The 14,236-nt window shown below is 44.7% G+C and overlaps 1 long non-coding RNA gene across 5 annotated transcripts in view; it reads right to left on the bottom strand.

Moving 5' to 3' along the window:
• Positions 1 to 9,671, bottom strand: part of LOC128094486 (uncharacterized) — a 62,014-nt gene extending 52,343 nt beyond the window's left edge. For 2 of the 5 annotated variants that reach the window (XR_008212972.1, XR_008212971.1), the window contains exons 1-3: positions 9,465 to 9,671; positions 2,281 to 2,347; positions 630 to 1,833 (exon numbers count right to left, since the gene is read on the bottom strand). This is a non-coding gene — a long non-coding RNA (uncharacterized LOC128094486). The other 3 variants (XR_008212973.1, XR_008212974.1, XR_008212975.1) reach the window with 3 other exon arrangements.
• Between the last annotated feature and the right edge of the window lie 4,565 nt (positions 9,672 to 14,236).

The following is a 14,236-nucleotide window of genomic DNA, read 5'->3' as shown; positions in this document are numbered from 1 at the left end:
AATGTTTCCCTCAGGAAAAAATGAACTGACTAGGGATGAGATGTTTGTGTCTAAAGGAGCAGAAGACCTAGATTGCCTTACATTGAACAAAGGTAAGAGCACCTGGAAAATAAAAGCACACAGCAACAAGGGCAACCTGGAGACTAAAATGAAGTGGGGCAGATGTGAGGAGATGAGCCAAGAGCTTTTCCAGAGAGGTGCCTTTTTCCACACATGAACCCTTAGCACCTCCTTTGAGAATGCTTCACTCTTCCGGCCATTACTCACTGGGATATCTTTGAAGTTTCTCCATCTTTAGGAAAGCCGAGCTGGCCCACCACCCCAAATGCACGTTCCCATGGTAAAGTGTTATACAGAATATAAAAACCGTGTGTGGTGATACATGCTTGCAATCCCAGCACTCAAGAAGAGAGGGGACTCAGGCAGGAAGACTCCAAGCTTGAGGCCAGCCTGGGCTATGGCGTGAGAGCCCAGCTTCAAAACACCAAACAACAATAACAGAATTGTAAAAGTCTGAGGACTTGGCAGTTTGTGTCTTTATTGAAACCTTCTTAAATTGCATTTATTTACTGTGTGAATAGGGGTGTCACATGCCACAGCGCACGTGAGGTGGTCAAAGGACAACTTACAGAAGCTGACTCTCTCCTTCCACCGTGTGCGTCCTAGGGGAATCAAACTCGGGTCATAGGGCTTGGTGGCGGGTGCCTCTACCCACCGAGCCATCTATCTCCCCAGCTTAGTTTTCATCTGTTAAAGTTACATTTTATTTTCTTCTTATAACATTACAATATCTTTGAAAATCTAAAAGCCCGTGTGGAGGAAAGAAAAAAGAAAAAAGAATTAAAAGGGATAAAAGGAATAGTTACAGCATTTATTCAACACATGTTGATTGCGCTAGGGATATATAGCAGTAAATGAAACAAAATCCTTGCACTTGTACATCCAACATTCCAATGGGAGAAGGCTGCAGCAGGCCATGAGTGACATTGTAAATTAGCAATAGCGTGGCATCCCTGAAGTGCAGAGCCAGTGGGTGAAGGGCACTGTTTGGGTGGACGCTCGGGGGTGGCATCTCTGTGGAGCAACATTTGAATCGAACAAAAGCCACAGCTGAGAGATGAATGTGGCAAGGAAGCCAGCCACGAGGTTGTTCTGGGAAACAGCAAGTCATCGTGAAAACAGCAAGTACGTGACCCAAAGACAAGAGCGTGTGGGACAGACTTGATTAGCAGCAGGGGGTGCAGGAGGAGACCCCTGTGAGTGGGAGAAAGAGCAGCACCCTGTGGGCAAGGGGAAGCACCTTAGCCTGGGAGGCCACAGCAAGAATTTTAGCTGATATTCCAAATGAGACAAGACATCATTGGATGGTTGAATAAGGGAGTAACATAGTCTGCTTGACATTTCAAATAGCTTACTCCACTGATTCTGTGGGAAATATTACTAAACTCCTGTTCACAGATTTTGAGGTAGTTTTTTTCTTTGTTTTTCTGTCTTAACAATAGGCATATTTTAGTTTTACAAGCGGAAAATAAAACATAAAGTGACAGAGGGCAACAGTATTAATTCTTTACTGCTCTGTCACAAACTCTCAAAACTCAGTGACTGAAAACAAGTATCTGTTACCTTGTAGCTGGGGTTAGAGATCCAAGGGAAGACTGGCTAGGTGGCCCCAGCTCACCTGCAAACACGTGCCAGGCAGGCGGCAGGCATCTCGGGACTCAACAGGGGAAAGATCTGCTGCCAGAGCTCTCTCGGGTGACTATGGGCCAACCTCAGGGGCAAGAAACCCTGCGTCCTTTGCCAGATGGGCAGCTTCACCCCGAGTGAGGGTATCTGAGAGGGAGAAGAGTGTCTTTTTAAATCACCCAATTTCAGAGGCAACATATACAGATGATCACATTCTACATACACAGGGCAGTTCATCAGAACCAGCAGGCCGGGGACCTCGGGTCCATCTTGGAGGATCCAGCCACAGCAGCCATTTCCTCCCGACAACTCGACTCACTGAAGCAGGAGTGTGTCTGACTGCAAACCCGCTTTCTAACACATGCCTCTGACAGAATTTCAAGCACTGCCCAGCACAGCCAACTGTTGGCTTTTCTCCTCTCATTGACTCATTCCCTTGGCATCCATGCCAGATCCACATTATGTTCTTCTTCACTCCCCACATTAATTATTTTTTATACATTGGTTAGACGTGTGATCTCTTCCCTCACCCCCCCTCCCTCCCTTCTTCCCTCCCTCTCGTCAAAATCTTATATAATCAGAATAGAAACCTACAGTGAGGAGGAAGCACAGTCTTCAAGATTCAGGATGAACTTTCTAGCTGCTTCCTTCCGAAGAGGTCCTGATGACAGGATCGCAGAACACCCGCAAACCCAGCAGCCACAAGGTCAAGCAGGCATATGTGAGGGGAGGACAAGGACCAGAAGGGAGGAGCAAGTTACACGAGTTTGCTACTGCCTTGTGTAGTTACCCAAGTTTGATGGTAAAATGATGGAGGCAGACATCAGATGATTCTCTGCACTCTGTACTCAGACTCCACTACTAAGTAATCCTCTCTATAAGGTGCTCCTGTACCTTGCTTTTAAGCAACTTGGATTTTTAAAAATAGTAGCAATAGGGGCTAGAGAGACGACTCAGGAGCTAAATGCACATACTGACCCTGCAAAGGAGCCTGATTTGTTTCTGAGTACTCCCTACACACATTGATCAGCTCATCTATAACTCTCCAGCTCTGGGTGATCTGGCACCCTCTTCTGGCCTCCAGAGACACTGCACTCATATGCACATACCTACACACAGAATTAAAGATAAAAAATTTTAAATATTAAAATAGCAGCAAGAAAAAGGACCTGAAGTTCAATCTTGTTTAAATGCTATCATTCTTCTCAACACAAAAATATATCGTTAGAACATGGCCTCTCTTTTGGGATGTACACACCTTTGCTCAGCAGTTTTCTCAACCTTCATTCTTCCCTTTGTATCCCTGGTTGCCCTTTCTAGACCCTCTTCCCACCCCCAAGTGACTCCGTCTCTAGCGTACAAGTTGCATATGCCTTATCCTAAAAGGTTGGGATGAGTGTTTCTGACTTGGAGCCGTGTGTGTACACATAAGGAGCTATCTTAGAGGAATAGGACCCAAGTCTAAACACGGAGTTCCTTTTAGTTCCGTAAGCACCTTATTCACATAGCCTGAAAGCGATTTTACAAAACGCTTCAGGAGCCCGTGGTTTGACTGCACCCTGTCATGTAATACTAACTACAGAATTCCCACTTGGGGCATCATGTCTGTGCTCAAAACACTGACTTAGGGTCGGATTTCTGATTTTGAATTTTCACATTGGGGATGCTCAGCTTATGTCACTCTGCTCTGATTTTAGGCTTTACCTGATCTCCCTCAGAACAGAAATTCACCCAGACCCTTCATACTACCTTAGCCAAGCAGGTTTACAGATAATGTTTCTCCGCAAACCAAATTGTGGTCTAGAAGATTTGTTCTCCACTTGGACGAATTCTTAGATAGCCAGCAGGTGGCCATTGGGAGTGTAGAAGATTAGGGAGTCCCAAAAATCTCAGTAGGTACGTTTATAAGAATCTAAAATTAAGCAAGAATCAGTTTCTTTAGGGTAGATGAATTAAAAGAGAAGTGTCAGAATGGACTGCCCATTATCTGAATCACTTATGAATACATTAGCATTAATTAATACATGCATGCGTCTGTTTTACATTCATTTGTGCTGTTGAAATATATGTGGGCCGACCATCTGCCTAAGGGCATGGGAGAAGTGTTCCCAGAATTTGCTCAGCAGCCATGAACGAAAAGGTTCACCTTTGTGTTCTCTGTCCATGTTTGGACAAGAGATGCTTCAGCTACTCAAACAATTAGGAAAAGACTTGTTTACAGGGGAAAGCGCTAAGACAAGAAAACGATGGTGTCAGCAGCTCTTCTATGCAAAGCACATTAGAATGATGTTGTGTTTAATGTCCAGGGCCTATTCTGCACCAGGCACTTTACAACTCTATCTGCATGTGTCGAAGCTGGAAGGGAAAAGAGGCTCTAGCACATCTGTCCAGGTGGCCCCAGGCACGTGGCACAGGTGACGAACGCAGTCCACCTCAGTGACCCTGAAGGTCACTATGCAATTACGTAAATGAATGTAACTCCATGGAGGCGGAAAGCAACACAGAAGGATTAGTGTGTCCAAAGTCACGGAACCAGGATACGTGCTCACCCCAGCGTCCCTTAGAAACAACTGCTTTTTGAGAACATGCGTCAGCTGTCACAAGACAGGAACCCTGGGACTGAAAAGCTCCAGTCCTTCCAAGTCCTTTCTAAAAACCAAGAGGGAAACACAGGAATAGAAGACAGCTGGAGGAGAAACCAGAAACGGCAAACAGAGTTCTGGAAAAGTGTGTGAAGGTAGGGAGCCAAAAGAAAGGAGAAAAAAGGAAGCTATGGAAAGGAGTGAGGAAAAGACGCGACCGGCGAGTCCTGGAGAAATACGGTGCCCTCTAAGAGGAAAGTCATCAAAATTAATAACATGCTTGAAAGCTTCTGTCACCAAACAACCAAAAAATAGTGTATTTTAATCTTTTGAGCACCCCAAGAATCATAATTCTAGGAGAACTTGCTTGTGCTTTCTATCAGGGTCTGGGGTGGTGTGGTACTCAGTCCTCTTCACTACCTCAGCTGGAGAATGACCCTGAGATGGATGTGCTGCTGGGTAGCAGGGACTTAACCAACATGGTTACATTGTGATTACACAATTAGGACAGTTAGTCCACTGAACTAACGACCCGGGAGGGAGCAGAATGGGCTTCCCGGTCTATGTGGTCAGAGTGCATCGATGTCCCCATAATTATTTCTTCTCCGTCCTTTGGATGCCAGTCTCATCCTGACCCATCACATACACCTCAGCAACTGCAAAGGGAAATCTATATGCCATGCCACTCAGAGCATCCGCTGGTTGCCCAAGCTCATTTCCCAGGTCCCACTTGCAAGAGTCTCCCCTGTTCTCAATGGGAGCCATGTTTGACACGTGCAGGAGTCAACTTGACGGGATTGAGAAATACCTAGGTGCCTGAGGAAGAATACTGTTTTTTCAGGTGTGACTATGGCTACATGCACAGGAGGGTAGCATGTGAGTCTGAAAGATCTAGGGAAGGAAGTTGGGTCCCTAGTGTGAGTGGGCTGGGGGCTCAGACAGAATGAAAAGAAGGCAGATCGGTGTCTCTCACTGGGGTGTGGGGTTTCCTGGTGTCTTGAACTCAGAACTCCAGGCTTGCCGGCCTTTGGACTTCAGGACGCTGTCACAGGCTCCTTCCCAGGTACTCAACCCTTTAGTCTCAAGCTGAGTTACCCACGTGGTCTTCCTGGCTCAGAGCTTTAGAACTTCGATGGCACTATGGGATGCACGTCCCAGGGCCTTCAGCCTGTATGTGGTCTCCAGGGTGGTTCTCAGCCACCATAATTGCAGGAGCTAATTCCTATAATAAATCTCTCATATATCCTGCTGGTTTTGTGTCTCTGGAGAACACTGAATAATAGGGTGCTTTTATCTTTTAACCAGTAATTGTAAACAGAGGGTTGATGTCTTGGTTACTATTTTGTCAACCTGACATAAGCCAGAGTCTTTTGGGAAGAGGGACTCTCAATTGATAAAATGCCTCTATGAGATTGGCCTGAAGACAAGTCTGTTGAGCATTTTCTTTTTTTTATTAAATTTTTTTATATAATATTTTGGATTGTGTTTTTCCCCTCCCCTAGCTCCTCCCAGATCTTCTCCACCTCTCTACCCACCCAACTGTTTTCTCTCTCCCTCTTACACTCTGTTCTGAAAAAAAAAAAACTCATAAAAACACAAAATCAAAATCAAAATAAACAAACAAAACCAATATAACAAAAAAAAAAAAATTATGCCAAAACAAAGCAAACCCCTCTACACACACACACATACAACCATAGAGCTGTCTTGTGTTGGCCAACTACTCCTAGAAAGGAGATCTGCCCTGGAGTGTGGTTAATATACCCAGTGACACTCCATTAGAGAACATGGATTTTACCTCTGCCAACAGGCATCAATCTCAAATAGCTTCTTGGTTAGGAGTGGGACCCCATGTCCATTTCACCCTCTCAGTGCTGGGACTCCATCTGACTTGAGCCTGGGCAGGCCTTGTGACTGCTACCACAGTTTCTGTTATGTAATACGTGCATCAGTCCTGTTACATTTGAAAGACAGTTTCCTAGGAGTCATCTATCACCTCTGATTCTTACAGTCTTTCCACCTTCTCTTCCACATAGACCCCTGATCCTTGAGGGGAAGAGTTTGAGAAAGACATCCCGTTTAGGACTGAGTGCTCCAAAGTTGCTCACTCTCTGTACACTATCCAGTTGTGAGTCTCTGTGTTAATTCCTATCCACATGCACTGTGGGTATAGTGATATGTCATTAGGAGTCATTTCTCTGCTATGTTCCTTTTAGCAGAATAGCAGTAGTATGTTTTCTACTAGGCACATGACCTATTTAGTGTCAAGTTTTTACCACTATATCAGTGTCAGGTATGAGTTATAGCTCATAGAGCAGGCCTTAAATCTAATATAAAAAAAAAGCGGTAGGTTATTCCAGTAACATTTGTGCCGTTACTATACCAGTGTATCCTGTGGGCAGGTTGCTGTGGAAGGCTGCAGGATTTGTAGCTAGATGATATTGATGATAACCTTTCTCCTCTGATATTGTGCAGAAAACCTTCCAGTATCAGGAACACTAGTCAGCAGGGATGCAACTCTTCTTGAGCACCAGCTTGTTGAGCATTTTCTTGATTAATGATTGATGTGAGTGTTGCTATCCCTGGGCTGGTCCTGGGTTGTATAAGAAAGCAGGCTGAGCAAGCCATGAGGAGCCATCCAGTAAGCAGTGTTCCTCTATGGCTTCTGCTTCAGTTTCTGCCTCCACATTCTTGTCTGGAGTTCCTTCCCTGACTTCCTTCAATGATGGACTAAGGTGTGGAATCAGAAGCTGAAATAAATGCTTTCCTCCCCAAGTTGCTTTTAGTCATGTGTTCTACACAGCAATAGAAACCCTAACTAATGCAGAAATTGTACTAGGCAGTGGAATATTGCTGTGACAGACTTGACCATGTGTTTTGGGAGGATTATGGAAAGACTTTGGAACTTGGCACAAGAAAAATCATTGAGTGTTCCAAGTTTGGTGAGATGTTGCAGGAACTGAACTGAGAGCAATTCAGACATTGGAAGCCTGGCTTGTGAAGTTTCAGAGGAAAGCAGACTAAACCAGGGCCATTTGTGTGACATCACCTGTTAAAAATCTATGGTGTCTGGTCAGCTAAAGCTTAAGAGTTGGCTGTGAGACCAGCACAACACAGGTTACCTGAAGTTGAGAAATTAGTTGTGATTAAGAAGAGGCAAGCATCCTTGAGGTAAAATCTTTTTGTTTGTTTTTTTTTTTTCTTTTTTCCAGAGCTGAGGACCGAACCCAGGGCCTTGTGCTTGCTAGGCAAGCACTCTACCACTGAGCTAAATCCCCAACCCCGAGGTAAAATCTTTTGAGAAATGCTTCCTCAGTCAGCACACAGAAGCTGTGGTCCAGAGGGGCCAGACTTGATAATATGTAAGAGTCTCTCAGGTAGCACTGGTTTTGAAAACATGAAGCAGTTACAGAGAGCAGTTGAGGCTTAGCACTCTGCGAGGCCTGGAGAGGCCATTGGTAAAAGGTACAGCCTCAGTCCTGAGTTGTCTAGGAAAGCAGGCTGAGCGAGCCGTGAGGAGCAAGCCAGTAAGCAGCACCCTTCCATGGCTTCTGCTTCAGTTCCTGCCTTCAGGTTCCACCTTGTGTTCCTGTCCTGACCTCCCTCAATGATGGACTGTGATGTGGAATTGTAAGCTGAAATAAACCTTTTCCTCCCTAAATTGTTTTTGGTCATGGTGTTTTGTCACAGCAGTAGAATTCATAAATAAGACAGCTGGCTTATATTAGTAACTTAAACCTAATCTCCATGGCCTAGAGTATGGTAGATCATTGATTTCCTAAAACAGTGCTATGTAACTATGGTGCCAGATAAAAATCAAGATAATTAATTAAAAAGTGGGTAGACATTTAGGTAGGTATCATCTGTCTGCCATAGCAACTATGGTGGGATTTATGATATAAATTTAATTATCTTTACTTCCTCTCTATCCATGAGAATAGTGTACCTTTTAACCTATACTGAAATTGAGGTTAAACTGGTGATGTAACTGTCTCCACCTTTGGCTTTGAACTTGGTCGTATGACTTGGTTTGGCCAATGGAATGCTAGCATATAGAACACAAACCCAGTTGGGTTAACTGTCTCCCATTTCTGCCATCACTCAAAAAGCACAAGCCAGCTAGTCTACCTGTCCAAAAGGCTGAGAGACATGTGAAGTGGACCTGGACTTAATCTACAGCGTGGAGGCCTGCGAGCCCAGAAGCCCTGCCGTCTGTCAGCCAGCCCCCACGACCCACGGACTTCTGAGCAACACCGAGTCACAGCTGTATTAAGCTGACAGAGCTGAGTGTTTTGACACACAGCATTAATGTGACCAGGATTGGCTGGGAGAACAACTAATTCCATTCAAAGTGGCTGTTTTCTTCCCCAACAGCACGGCATCGCTCTGTCCCTATATTCTCCAGCTGCAATTCTAGTATGGGTCTCAGCTGAAAATGAAAGCAGTGGCATTATTCTCCATTTTCAATCTCGAAGAAAGATGTAATACAGTCAACAGCTGCTTTTAGAGGTCCTTCAAGAGGGCTAGCGCCACCACCCCCCCCCCCACACACACACACATACACCAGCACCACCACCCCTCCCCGTGTGGTCTGGTCAGCTTCATCCAGCAGAGCCTACAGCCCTTGCTCCCAAACCCTGCCAAAAGCTTGCGATATTGAAATGGCTGTACCTCGAACTGTCATGTGATTTCTGTATCCTAGGAATTTTGGAAACAGATGGTGAGCACAGAAGACAGGGATGGCTGTACTCTGCAGATGGGGCAAAGGGGAATGAGTGAACAAGGAGGTGAGAAGTGAGCAGATCCTGGAGGAACGCTGGAAGAGAAGAGAAGTGCCAAGAGTTTGCCTTCTGTCTGAAAATGCTCCCACAGGTTGCAGGAAGATGGAAAAGCAAAGCACCTGACAGGTAGTTGGGGGTGGAGAAGAGACAAGGAAAAAAAAAAGGCTGTTATGCTACAAAAGCGAAGAGGATTATATGGTTAAGCAGCTTTTTTTTTTTAGTTCACACTAGGAAAATAGCAAAATTCATCAGTTCACCTGAGTTTGACCTTTGGGTGGATGACGTCGTTGCTTGAGGCTATAGGCAGTGTGACAGTTGAAGATGGAGCTCATAGCCATAAACCAGATTCAGATAAATGACCTGGGACACCCCACATTCAATATGCCACCAGCGCTCAGCTCCCCAGAAATCTTACCTTCTGGGAAGGGGGCTGGTTTCTGTGGCCGTCTCAGATGGCTGCTCTCCTAATTCTATCATGAAATGTATTTCCCCTAGAGCTGGTATTTATCGCTGCGCTCTGGCACAGCTCCCACAAGGCTGCATCTGCACCACTAAGCTGGGGTTACGTGTAGTTCATTAATATGCAAGAGGGGCCGTGAAATCATTCCTGCTTCCGACAGGAGCTCCTGCCTGCCTTTCTGGAATGCTTGTTTCTGAAGTGGTCTGGCACACCGACTTTCCTGGTCTTCTTTTAATCAGCTCCATCTTGTCATATTCTTATAAGGAGTTTTAAAAAAAAAAAAGGGAAAAGGAAAAGAAAAAGCTGCTTTCTGAAAACCTCAAGGAAGGTGTTGTGCTGTCTTTCTTTTCCTCTCTCTCTCTCTCTCTCTCTCTCTCTCTCTCTCTCTCTCTCTCTGCATCCCCCCACCCCCTCCATGAACACATCAAAGTAAGAAGTGACATGCAGTGCCCCGGAGCTCTTAGCAACATGCTTTTAGGTTTGGAAAATTTCATTTTCTACCTTATGATGATTACACGAGGAAAGATGAAATGTTCGCTTTGAGGTTTATTTGAGAAAGAGATGTAATAAATGTTGTGGCTTCCCACTGAATGGAACAAATCCAGTCTGGCCCTATGAGGATATTAAAAATTACATATGTGTGTGCATGGACACAGCCTGTGTGGCTTAGGTGGCATTGGTGGTCCCAGATGCTGAGAAAGGAGACCTGCGGTGGCTCCTTTCGGAAAATGCTGAATAAAGTTTTTCATTTTATCCAGCCTTGAATGCATTTGATTCCAAACGAAAATGAGTTCCTGCCCTGTCTGAGCCACAGCAATCTCCTTTAAGCCAGTCCCCCATCCCCACAAACACACTCATTAATGCACATGTGCTTTTGCACACACACGCACATACAAGGAGACAGACTGAGTCACACAGACCTTCCGAGCATACAGGATCCCCTGAAACTCACAAGCATGCCAGCCTGTTGAAGAATTAACCATGTCCTTTCTCCAACAAGTTCACTTTTCAGAATACCACAGCAAAGCAGAATATCTTTGTATTTCATTCTGGCTATGAGGAGTTTTTTGTTGTTGGTATTGTTGCTCCTGTGTTTGGTTTTAGCCTGGGGAACTTTCTTCTTGGCTAGGAGCTAACTGGAAAATGATCAGCTCACCTATCCCAGGAAATAGAACCAGCAAGGTAGGGCACTAGCCTCATGACTTCAGCCCTGTGTGTATCCTTTAATGAGAATGAATGCTAGGAGAGAAATCAAGTATTCACCAAGTTAACCATTTTCCCACACGCGGAAACATGCAATCTCGGGCTCTCCCGATCTCCAACATCACATACACTGTTCTTTGTTTGGCCCACAGCTGGACAGTGCAGGTTGTAAGTGGTAGGGTCTTCCAAAGCATGGCCATCAGCTCCACTCAGAAAGGCCGCCCTCCATAGACAGTCAATCATCACCCACCCTCAGGGTCAGTCCCTCAGCCTCTTGTGAGGATGCTGACCATTCGAGTATGGGGCAGAGCTATGAGGTTTTCACTTTGGCTGCAGACAGGAAGGGCGATCTTGATCTTTTTTCACAAATAACCTCCAACTCCAGCTTTTCGGTGATGAGTAATCTTTGTTTCCTCTCCTTCTTCAGGCAATAAGAAACAGCTTTGGTCGAATGCTTACTGTGTCCTCTCACACAGACTCCCTGCCCTGATCCTGCTGGGCTCTGTATTTAAAGAGAGATGGCTGGCTACCTCTAAACATTTTTATAGATTGAATGTTTTCAATATTTTTACATCAAGCCCCACACTTCCACTGAGGCAGATACAGTTATGATCCCTCCATGTTGGGTGAAGAAACCAGAGAAGCAGAGATCCCAGGGTCTACACAATTGTCCCACATTGAAGGACCGAGAGGCCGACCCTTGAACCCAGAGATTGCATCTGACTCCCGAGCCTATGCTGTCAACCACCAGGCTATGCTGCCTCCTACTGGTAGGAGGTTCCTGGTGCACCCTGGTCTTCAGTTGCCCTTGTGTGTATAAGGTGCTGTGATCTGTGTTCACAAGTTCATTTCTTCTGTACAAAGTGAGGTCCTGGAATAACCTTAAGCATTCATTTTCCTGTGTTTGATATCCTCAGAAGTGCTACGTGAATTTAAAAAAAAAGTTATCCACAGTATGTCAAACCATTTAAGGGATGGGAAATGATGAGTGAAATTCAAGAAAGAAAAGCATTAAGCCTAAGGTGTGTCAGAAGAGCAAGACCTATGCAGCGCTGGACTCAAATCATATGAGGAAAGTAAGTGGCATTTTTATGCTGCTCTGACCCCATATCAACACACTCTGTCACTGTTTTAGAGAAAGAGATGGCAAAGAAGAACTTGGACACCAAGCTGCCATGTGTATTCCTAACTGAATAGAAAAGACCACAGGATAGATACTGAGAAACCATGTTATAGGTCCATGTTTGCTACTCGCTAGTTATCTAATTCAGGACAAGGGCTGATTTTGTTGTTTTTATTCTCTCTGGGCTTTAAGTACTTAGGCTATGTAGAGAAAAACCTGCATTAAAAGATCCTGTAACATGGAAGGAAAGTGGAGGTACAGCGTTACAAGCATTTTACAAGTAGAGGAATACAAATAACTATTATTATCACCCAAACTGTGCATCATTAAGGGCCTTCATAAACCAAGCCGTTTAGTACTGTTGCTGTCCAGTAAGGCATTATAATCCCCACTTTATGAAGGCAGAGACTATGGGTCAAAGAAACTACATAATGTACTCGAGTTTACAGAGCTAGCAAGTGGCTAGACTGGGACAGAAATCCAGGTCATTCTGTCTCTGTAGTCCACACTCAGGATCATGAGAGGCCCATTGCCACGACACTTCTTAGCTAATATCCCTCCTAGGAAGCTGTGTCATTTTTTTTTTTTTTTTTTTTTTTGGTTTTTCGAGACAGGGTTTCTTTGTGTAGCTTTGCGCCTTTCCTGGAACTCACTTTGGAGACCAGGCTGGCCTCGAACTCACAGAGATCCGCCTGGCTCTGCCTCCCGAGTGCTGGGATTAAAGGCGTGCGCCACCACCGCCCGGCTAGCTGTGTCATTTTTATTCAACTAGCCCCCAGTGACTGTCTGACTCCCATAAGCACCTCTAGCCTGCCCTGCGGTGACAGCCACTGGAGAGAGCTCTCCTGGGGCCCCTCTGCACCATCAAGAACTGCTTGGCAGTGCTGGTTCCACGACGCTTCCCCGGCACTTCGCCGGCAGCAGCAGCAGCAGCTGCTGTTGCAAGACCAGAAACACACTGAGTCCGGACTGACAAACTGTTCCCTAGAAACCAGCCCTTTCTGCATCTCTCCCCGTAGACCTTGAAGCAAAATCCCCTTGTTAATACAGGGGGATGCATCATGTGACTCCGTTGTCTCAGGGGCTGTCACTAGCCCATTCAATCAGTGCTTATTTGCAAAAAAAAAAACAAAAAAAAATTCTTCTGTCTGGATGCCATCAAATCTTTTTTCTTCAATGTCTCTATCAACTCCTCTTCCAAATTTAAAAATGTGCTTCCTTTATTCTGTCAAAGACATCAATAGAAGGTCGATACAAAGCATACGAACTTCTAAATGAATCATTCTTTGGGTGTGATCATTATATGCTGAATGTCTTTAATAAACTCTTTAAAGTCTACTAATAAAACCCAGAGTCTTAAAAATAATTAAATTCCCCACATTTATGAATTTGTGCTCTAAATAAGTCCCCCTCCCTAGACAGCTTTGAGATGGGTAAAGCTAGACAATGACTAGAATGCATGGGTAAAGATTGCTCCTGGGTGGCTGGTGCCCAGACACAGTCTGATGATTGCTACACTCAGAGATGTTACCAGAAGCAGAGAGAGAGGAGGGAGAAATACCCAGAATGCTCCCTTCCTCACATCCTCCAACCATTTGCCAGAGCTTACCATCAGTCAGTCAATCAATCAATCAATCAATAAATAAATATTGAGGAAGCCCAAGGAACATACTTGGCAAGGGTCAGTGATCTGGAATAGAATACAAGGCAGGGTTGGCAAGCTTAGGGAACATAGTCAGGAATGGAAAATGACTGGGCCTGATTTCATCCTGCAAACACTAGTTAAGACTTTTCTTAGTAACTGATTCCTGTCTAGATGAAGATACCACTGTGTGTGGTGCGTAAGTACACAGACCATCTGCACACAGTAGTTTGTCCATATATATGACTTACATCACCACCCTGGCAGTGGCATTTTGAACTAAAAATTGGTGTGTGGCTTGCTTTCTGCAGTGAAATACAAGTGGCATGGATGCATGCTGTCTGAATCTCAGCCACACCGTGGCTCCGCCATCTTCTCCCTCCTTCTGCCGTGAGATCTGGGATACCTCACATTAGACCACGTGACTATGTGACTTATTATTCAACTGTGACGTTGCATTTGCTGTCTTTTTTTTTTTTTTTTTTTTTTTTTTTAACCTATTCACAATGGAACCCATTATCATAAATGTAGAGATGCTTCCCTGGAAGAGATGCCTAGCATCTGAAGGAAAAATAATGTGTATGTTATTTGAAACTAACATGTTACTTAAAAAATAAGCTTATTATATGTTTCCCAATTTTCAGATACCTGCTATTCATAGGGAATAGAATGATGACACTCAACTTTACACTGAATTCAAAACAATTAATGCCTGAGAACAGAATCCCTGTGCTCACCCGATGAGCCCCCAGCTCTGAG

The sequence above is a fragment of the Peromyscus californicus genome, unplaced genomic scaffold, assembly GCF_007827085.1.
Source record: "Peromyscus californicus insignis strain IS unplaced genomic scaffold, ASM782708v3 Scaffold_4__1_contigs__length_199733344, whole genome shotgun sequence".
NCBI lineage: Eukaryota > Metazoa > Chordata > Mammalia > Rodentia > Cricetidae > Peromyscus > Peromyscus californicus.
The sequence above is the reverse complement of the archived record's forward strand: the minus strand, read 5'-3'. Positions and strand labels throughout refer to the sequence as shown.